General features: G+C 38.3%; 1 protein-coding gene across 1 annotated transcript in view; it reads left to right on the top strand.

The window, feature by feature from the left end:
• The window catches only part of ATP9B (ATPase phospholipid transporting 9B (putative)), a 174,262-nt gene that overhangs the window by 112,345 nt on the left and 53,816 nt on the right, over positions 1 to 8,101 (top strand). The gene's annotated exons all lie outside the window — the stretch shown is intronic.

Raw genomic sequence — 8,101 nt, 5'->3', positions numbered from 1 at the left:
TTTGCAACAAACTCGGTGATGCTTTGTGATGTGTGTTCGTTTAGTTTTTTTAACGTGATTTCCCATGAAAGACGACCTAGGTGGTTGTGTTTGTATCCGGACCTATGCTGAGACAGGCTGGGTGATGGAGTTGAGGTATACATAACGGAGGAGGAGGGAGATTCCAGAAGTGCTCCTCCAAGGAAGGAATTGCTGCATACTGCCAATGGAGATCGTTTTAAATCCTCCTTCAGTTTTTATTTATCTACTTGCATTTGTTGGTGAATCCATCTTCAGAAAGCTGCCTCAGTCACTTGAATCATCTGTGTATTGTATGTACCATATTACTTCAGTTATGCTTCTGTGAAGAACGGTTGCGGCCCTGATTTCCGTGTATTTTTATGGCATAAGCACCGACTTAATGCGTGCCACTGTTTCCCGATAAAGGTTTATTATTTTTTTTCCAACTTTCTTTTAACTTTTAAAATAGCCAAGGTATAATGAAGTTGAATGTCTGTAATTTACATGGAAAGAAATTTCAAAAGCACTTCCAAATTTAACCTCAGGTAAGATGGAAGGAAAAAAAAAAATCCCTTTTAACTGTCTTTAAGCTTGCTTTTGATTTGGGATGAAATGAAATGGTAAAACTTAAAACAAGCTTAATCTTCATGGGTTCTTGTCTTCATTTATTTAATTGAATTCTTAATGGAAAAATTGCCATGGGTGTTTTGATAGCCTTAGCTCTGACCTCTCCTCCCCTAGCCCTCCTGTGAGATAAACTCTTTAAAAACTGTAATAATCTCTGCTAATAGCTTAATCTAGATAGTCTATGTTGGAGCTGAGTTACTAACACTTTATTTTTAATGTGGAGTAAGCAAATGCTGGATTTCTTTAGATAGATGTTTTCAAGTGTTTGCTCAGTTTCAAAGATGTCTTTGAAGAACCTACAAGGTTCTCATACCATTTACGAAATCTTATTAAACGTACAGTGTGAGATATACATAGAACATGAATTCAGTCCCTACAGTGACAAAAATAAATGTGTGCAGCTTTCTCCATGAAAAAGTTTTTGAGACCAGTCACTGCATGGTCTGAAGTGTAGATATGTTAGAATTCCCAAAGTTTCCACAAATGAGAGAGCTAGCTGTTGCTATCAATTTGCTAGGTCCCTTTTATAATTGTTTTTCTTGAAGGAAGTAGTACCTCTTCCTGAGCTGTTTCATTTACTTTTTTTACATATATCACGTTTTTAAATATTTACTTATATACTTGCAAATTCTCCACAGTAAAAACTTGAGGAGCGGTTCTCCCCATGCTAGTTTTGCAGTTACTTTGGCAAAGCTAATTATTTTCATCTGTGAGAGATTAAGCCATGTTTTTTAATCTACTCAGCTTTGAAAAAATGTCATCTCCATAAAGTATGTTTTAATAATAGTTTGTAATGTGTAAAGCTGCTTAGTCTGTATTCTGACCGTTAAAAGAAGCAGTTAGGTGACAGTACGCTAGAAAAGTCTTGAGTTGAAGCTGGTGATGTTCAAGCTTAAAGAAGATATAACAAGCATTTGTAAAAGTTGCAGATGAAATATAAATTTGAAGATAGTATTCCAGTGTAAAATCAAACATCTTTCAATCCTGATCTTTTTTCCCCAGAATTCCATGTCCTACCAATTTTGATCAGAGGTAAGGAGGATTGTGAGAGCTTAGAAACTCTGAATATCTCCTGTATGAGATCTTGTGTACCTAGGTTGGTTTAAATTGAAAAAATGGATGTCTGCAGTGTTTCACTGTGTGAATGCCTTTGTTGAAGTCTCCAATATGACTAGTTAGTTTAGATTGTTGAAGTAATTATTCTAAATTGATGGGTGGTCTTGAGAAAACATTTTCAATTGATAGCTTCTAATAGGAGGAGGGTATGTTACTAATACAGCACAATCCCTATATGGATGCCAGGGTTTGAGAAGCCATTAACCTTTTCAGTTTCTTAATGTGCACGTTTTTAGCTTTCTTGTGTGTGACAAATATATAGGGAAGTTGGAGAATGTATGGTCGCACGACATCAGACTACTGGCACCTTAAGGTGCAAGTCTGTGCCTGTGTGAAGGTATATCACAGAATCACTAAGGTTGGAAAAGACCTGTAAGATCATCAAGTACAACCAGGCTGGATATTAGGAAAAAATGTCTTTGCTGAGAGAGCGGTGAAGCATTGGAAGAGGCTGCCCAGGGAGGTGGTGGAGTCACCATCCCTGGAGGTGTTCAAGGAATGTGTGGACGTGGCACTGCGGGACATGGTGTTGGGTTGGTGGTTGGACTTGATGGTCTTACAGGCCTTTTCTAACCTTAGTGATTCTGTGATCAACCCAACTCCACCCTGCCCACTCAACCATGTCCCGCAGTGCCACTTCCACACATTCCTTGAACACCTCCAGGGATGGTGACTCCACCACCTCCCTGGGCAGCCTCTTCCAATGCTTCACCGCTCTCTCAGCAAAGACATTTTTTCCTAATATCCAGCCTGAACCTCCCCTGGCGCAACTTGAGGCCATTTCCTCTTGTCCTGTCGCTTGTCACTTGGGAGAAGAGACCAATACCCACCTCACCACAATCCCCTTTCAGGTAGTTGTAAATGTGAAGTGTAACTTTTTGCTAAGAAGGAAATACAACAGTTTCGGTACACAGTCTGGATTGTTAAGGTCCTTTGAATAACTGTCTCTGAACACTTCAGACTGGACGAGGGAAATGCTGTCGGCCAAGGAGGGCCATGCAGAGCTCCAGGTGGCCCGTGCGGGTCCGGCGCTGGGTGGGGGGCTGCCTGCCCCACAGCGAGCACTGCCCAGGGGAACTGGCGCCGGCCTCGAGCACCCTCTGCTGACCACTGCACATGGCAGACCCTCAGCTGCTGCAGGTCGCCTTCAGCCAGCCCGCAGCAAAATCAGGTAGAGACACATATCAACGATTTGGCTTCGCTGGTGTATGTAAAGGCTGATTGTAAAAAGACACGTCAGATTGAGGCGTATTCAGAGACACTGGGATAGTTGAGCGAACTGCAAAAGCGTTAATGAAAACCAGATTTATAGGCAACTGGATAGTAAGAACTGGTCACCTTCGGTTTCTCTCATTTTCCTCTTTTGAAACGTAATGTTTTACTACAGGTACAGTACATCGTTGGCGTTAGGATAAATCAGGACACAGCTTGAAAAAGAATCACAGAATCACTAAGGTTGGAAAAGACCTGTAAGACCATCAAGTCCAACCATCAACCCAACCCCACCATGCCCACTAAACCATGTCCCGCAGTGCCACGTCCACATGTTCCTTGAACACCTCCAGGGAGGGTGACTCCACCACCTCCCTGGGCAGCCTCTTCCAGTGCTTCACCACTCTCTCAGGAAAGACATTTTTCCTAATATCCAGCCTAAACCTCCCCTGGTGCAACTTGAGGCCATTTCCTCTTGTCCTGTCGCTTGTCACTTGGGAGAAGAGACCAGCACCCACCTCTCTGCAACCCCCTTTCAGGTAGTTGTAGAGAGCGATGAGGTCTCCCCTCAGCCTCCTCTTCTCCAGACTGAACAACCCCAGCTCCCTCAGCCGCTCCTCACAAGACTTGTGCTCCAGACCCACTGAAGAAGGTTATGAAATCCATGGCCAGTTTTTGTCAAAGTGAGTGCCTTACTTCAAGCAGCTGAGTCCACTGTTTAAGTAGGGGTGTGGATATAGCTCACTGACAGTTTTTATTATAGTAGACTGAACTAGAGAGGGCTGAGCACCTCTGTAAACCTGGAAAGGACTTTCAAGTAACACTCTGAGTATCCAAACTCAGATGACGTTGAGTCTGGAAGAGACAACAGTATAAAATGGTCAAGTAAAAGAGGCAGAGAGGGAAAGAGATATTTGAGTCTGTGGTTTCTTTTAGCATTATAGATATTAGTAGCTACAAAAGGGAGTTTTGTTTCTGAAGTGGTTGGTTTATTTCACACATAGATATTATGCAGTTATGAATAGCTTGTTAAAGTAAAACTAGGCAAGTCAGAAGGGTAGTTTCAAAATGTAAGAAACTTATTTTGCTTTTAAGAGCATTTAAACCTCTGTTTTGGAATATGCATCAATACATTCAAAAAAACATTATCTATTTGCAGCTTACTCTTCTTCCTTTGGATGATAACCATGTATTTCTTCTTGTTTCAAAACATTTCTGCTGTTTTGAATGCCTATCTGTTGGATATGGGCTGGTTTTTGTAAGAATGCCGACAAGTAATTGTAATTTGTGTCTTTGGGGATAAGATTAATGCTAAATATCTAAAAAGGGTTCTTGAAATCAGTGTAGAATAGACATAGTTCAGTTCCATAAACCTGCCATATTAACAGAACGCCAAATATTTCGGTTTGGTCAAAGTGATGTTGGCTGGCATTAAAGCTAGCATGAAGAGTGCATACTTTTTTGCCAAAGGAAATACAGAAAATGATACTGGAATCAAATGGACTATTTTCTGATTACTGCTTTTGTATAACTCCCCTGGAGTGGACTAAACTGAAGTTTATTTCAGTTTTACTAGGCAAGTAGAACCCACACACACACTACCGCGATTCTTGCTCTAATTCTAAAATGAATAAAACTTGCAGCAGGTTTTTAGTGCTTCAGAAAACGTTTCCAAGGTTTGTCGTTGCTGCTCTTGCAGCTAAACAAGTGATGGGGATGTTTGAAAAATGGATCTGGGAAAAAGCAGGGAGAGGTGACTTTTTTCACTAAATGGTCACTTTATATATTTCAGTGTTGTTTTCTTTGCTTTTCCTACCTTTGGATCTGCTGCTTAAAAGAATGAGTAAGATATTGATTAAAAAGATGCTGTATGCAAGATTTGGTGGGGTTTATGTTAATCAAGACAGGCTTGTAGAGAAACACACTTGTCAGACCATGACTTGAGTACAGTCAATTAAGGAAAGATGCTGCCTAAACTTGAATTCACTTGCTTTACTTGTTTTGATTCATAGTTAGATTTGCTTAATATGGTTACCTGGATTGCTGAGCAGTCCAGAATTTGAATCATAGGAATAACCTTAGAATTAGGAGACTTAACAAAGAAGAAACACTTACAGATTTCAAATTTGCTGTACGTGCTTTTAGTCTCAAAGATTCACGTAAACAGATAATGATGTGTCTTTTTTACTTAGCCTTTAAACAGAGATGAATAGTCTATTATTCCTAGGGACCTAGAGGAAAGGTTTAACAGGTTATTGAAGAAAGCCATAGGGGGGTCAGATACATGCAGCTAACTGTATATAGTAGTCTATATAAAAATTACTCTTCTATAAATGATGAAATGCCATGAATCATTTTTCTTAGGTAAAGCTTGGTTTTGTCAGCCAGAAGGAAGGGGATATATTATTTGAATTTGAGTAATTTTAAATACTTAGCGTACTTTTTGCATAGCTGTTACATCTAAGCTTAGACTAGGATTAATGAAAAGATGAATAATTGACTAGTATTTGAGGTTTAATAAAGTGAAGTTCAGAGCATGTATTAAGAATAGTAAAGAAAATTTTTATGTTTATGGTGCAAAATAAAGCCAAAGTCTGTCTCAAACATACATACCGTGAAATGTCATTGTAGTCAATATGGTGTTTGTCAGTGCAGAACCAGACTGATTACTGAAATATAATTACCTTCGTGGAGGAATTCGGTTGCGGGAGGAAGTATCTCCTAAAATAGTGCCTTAATACTTCAACGCTATTAAAGCAGGGTGCTTAACAAAGGCTATTTATGACCAATTATTTCTAATGCACTTTAAACTGTAATTGAATAAAAAATACCTGCACTGGACTATTTTGAGAAATCTTTACCATCGTGCAACATTTAAGTATCAAATTTTGCATTTCAATATTCTAGCAGAAAAAATTTTCTCGTTTTCCAAGTAATACACTTTTTATGATGTTAAAAGAATCGTTCTATTACTACAATAATAGCTTCAGAGGATAACCTTTCCCAAAAGTTCAGCATCTAGGGCAGCAGTCGCAATACTGCTGTTCATGTTCTACTTCAGCAGTCAGAAAGGGGTTTTGTTGCTTTCAACTTTTGCTAATTAAATTAAGGTTTTTCTCATAAGATAATGACTTATACCTTGTGGTCCGAAATGTGGAGTTTAGACCTTTAATCATTCCCTCATTCAAAAATAAAGTATTTTAAAAACTTGTAGGCTTTTTTTGGTGCGAGTAGACAATGCCATACTTTTTATTGATGGTATAAGCCATTATTTTACTGAGAACCATTAGCTATTTAAAACTTCGTGCATAAATTAAAGAGGAGCTAAATGGATTTGCAGTTGTTGCCATTAGTAGCATTTTAGATTATACAGGCAATTACTGTGTTCATTATCGTAGAGCAGCCCCTTTGCAAAACTATTGTGGTTGTCTTAGACATTATGTACAAATTTTCCCTTGGAGATGAAAATTTCCAGTGGTGTGTTTAATTTTGTTAATGCAGTTGTTTCAAATAGAACAAGTATTATGACAAGCAGAAGAAAATTTGCTTTTCTAATATGGGAAATAGCAATAAATGTGGCAAATTACTCCAATTCTTAACTCTTCTATTTCTTATATTGTCATAATTATTCTGGTTATGATTATTTTCAAAAGGAAGGAAATCGCTTTCTTAAGATGGTATATTTTGCAAATGCTTTGATAAAATCACAGTGTAGTTAAAACGAAGTTTACCCACTTTTCCAATATTCAGATTAATTTTGGAGAACGTTAATGAATTCCTATGTGAAATGTATCTGGATAATTCAACAGTGTTTCATTAGTTTGAGTGCAGAAGTTGTTTGAGTGGAAAGGCACAGAATTTAACTAAATAAGTACATTTCAGTACATTATAGTAACTAATTTTTTGGAAATGGAGAATGCATTTCTATTAAACTGACTTTGTATGCCACCTTAAGTAGGGTTTTGCAATTGCCTTCGCTCGCTATAGTAAATGAAAATATTAAAATTGACTATGGCCAATAGTATGATCTATATGAAAAAGCATGACATTATTAGGAACAAACCAAATGTTCTTGAGCAAGAGATTTATTACGTGAAAATGTTTCATCATCAACTTTTTTATTCTCTTGATATCTCCCCAAACGCATTTTTGTTGGATTCCAAACTTAATTCACATCTGTCTTCATCAATTAGAAAGGTATTAATGCTTTGAATTAGCTACGTATCAGTGTGCAGTGGACTAAATTTAATGTTTCTGCCCAAAAAGTGGGATTCTTTCCAAAGAAGCTCTTTATTCATTTCTGTTCTGGGGTGGGTTTTTTTTTTTTTGGGGGGGGGGAGCGGAGGGGAGAGATAGGCTTTCACTACCGTGATGCAGGAAAAAAAAGTGTGAGGTAGTGGTTATGCATATTGCAAGACAGTGATTCTTTATTTTATTACAAAAAAAGACCAACTCTAGAAGGCCAGATTAAATCATTCCTTTCACTTTTTAATGGGATTTGGATGAATAGAGTAAAATATGCACTTTGCATTCATTGATAGCATCTTTAGGTTGAGGTAATTGAGTCTTTTTTCCCTGACTGAATGAATAATGACTTCATCTGATCCTCAGCGAGGCCTGAAACTTAGGCTGCCTTTGTCAACGCAAAAAGATCTGGGCTTTGAAACATGCTCTACTTCCCTGGCTTAATTTTTCTTCATTTTAATCCAAAAACCTATTTTTCTCAATAATTCAAGCATAAACTATGTAGTAGTTGAAGCAGCGGAAATTGCAAGATATTTGTCCTCGTTGTGCTGCTTTCTAAATGCAGCTGATAAATCAGCCGCTGTGGTCTTCAGCTGCCCGGTTCTCTAGGGAAGGGGCAGCCCATGTGTAAGCAAGATTGCTGGAATTTTGAAGAACTGTATTTAAAGCGGTTCTTTTGCAGACTGTTTGTTATCGGAGGAAGTCTTATGTTTTACTAGTCTTACTGGCAAGACTTGGAGATAAAAAGGGCATCTGCATCGGGGCCTAGGAGACTCTTCCTGACATAATTTTCCCACATATTTTACTGACTACAAGAGCATCCCAAAAAGAGGGAGTATAAATACTTAGCTTACAGCATACATTATTGAAATGGTGAGAGTCTTAGTTACATAGCTTAAAA

This window comes from Gavia stellata, chromosome 3 (assembly GCF_030936135.1).
Source record: "Gavia stellata isolate bGavSte3 chromosome 3, bGavSte3.hap2, whole genome shotgun sequence".
In the NCBI taxonomy this organism is placed as follows: Eukaryota; Metazoa; Chordata; class Aves; order Gaviiformes; family Gaviidae; genus Gavia; species Gavia stellata.
This window is presented reverse-complemented; position numbering and strand designations above follow the sequence as displayed.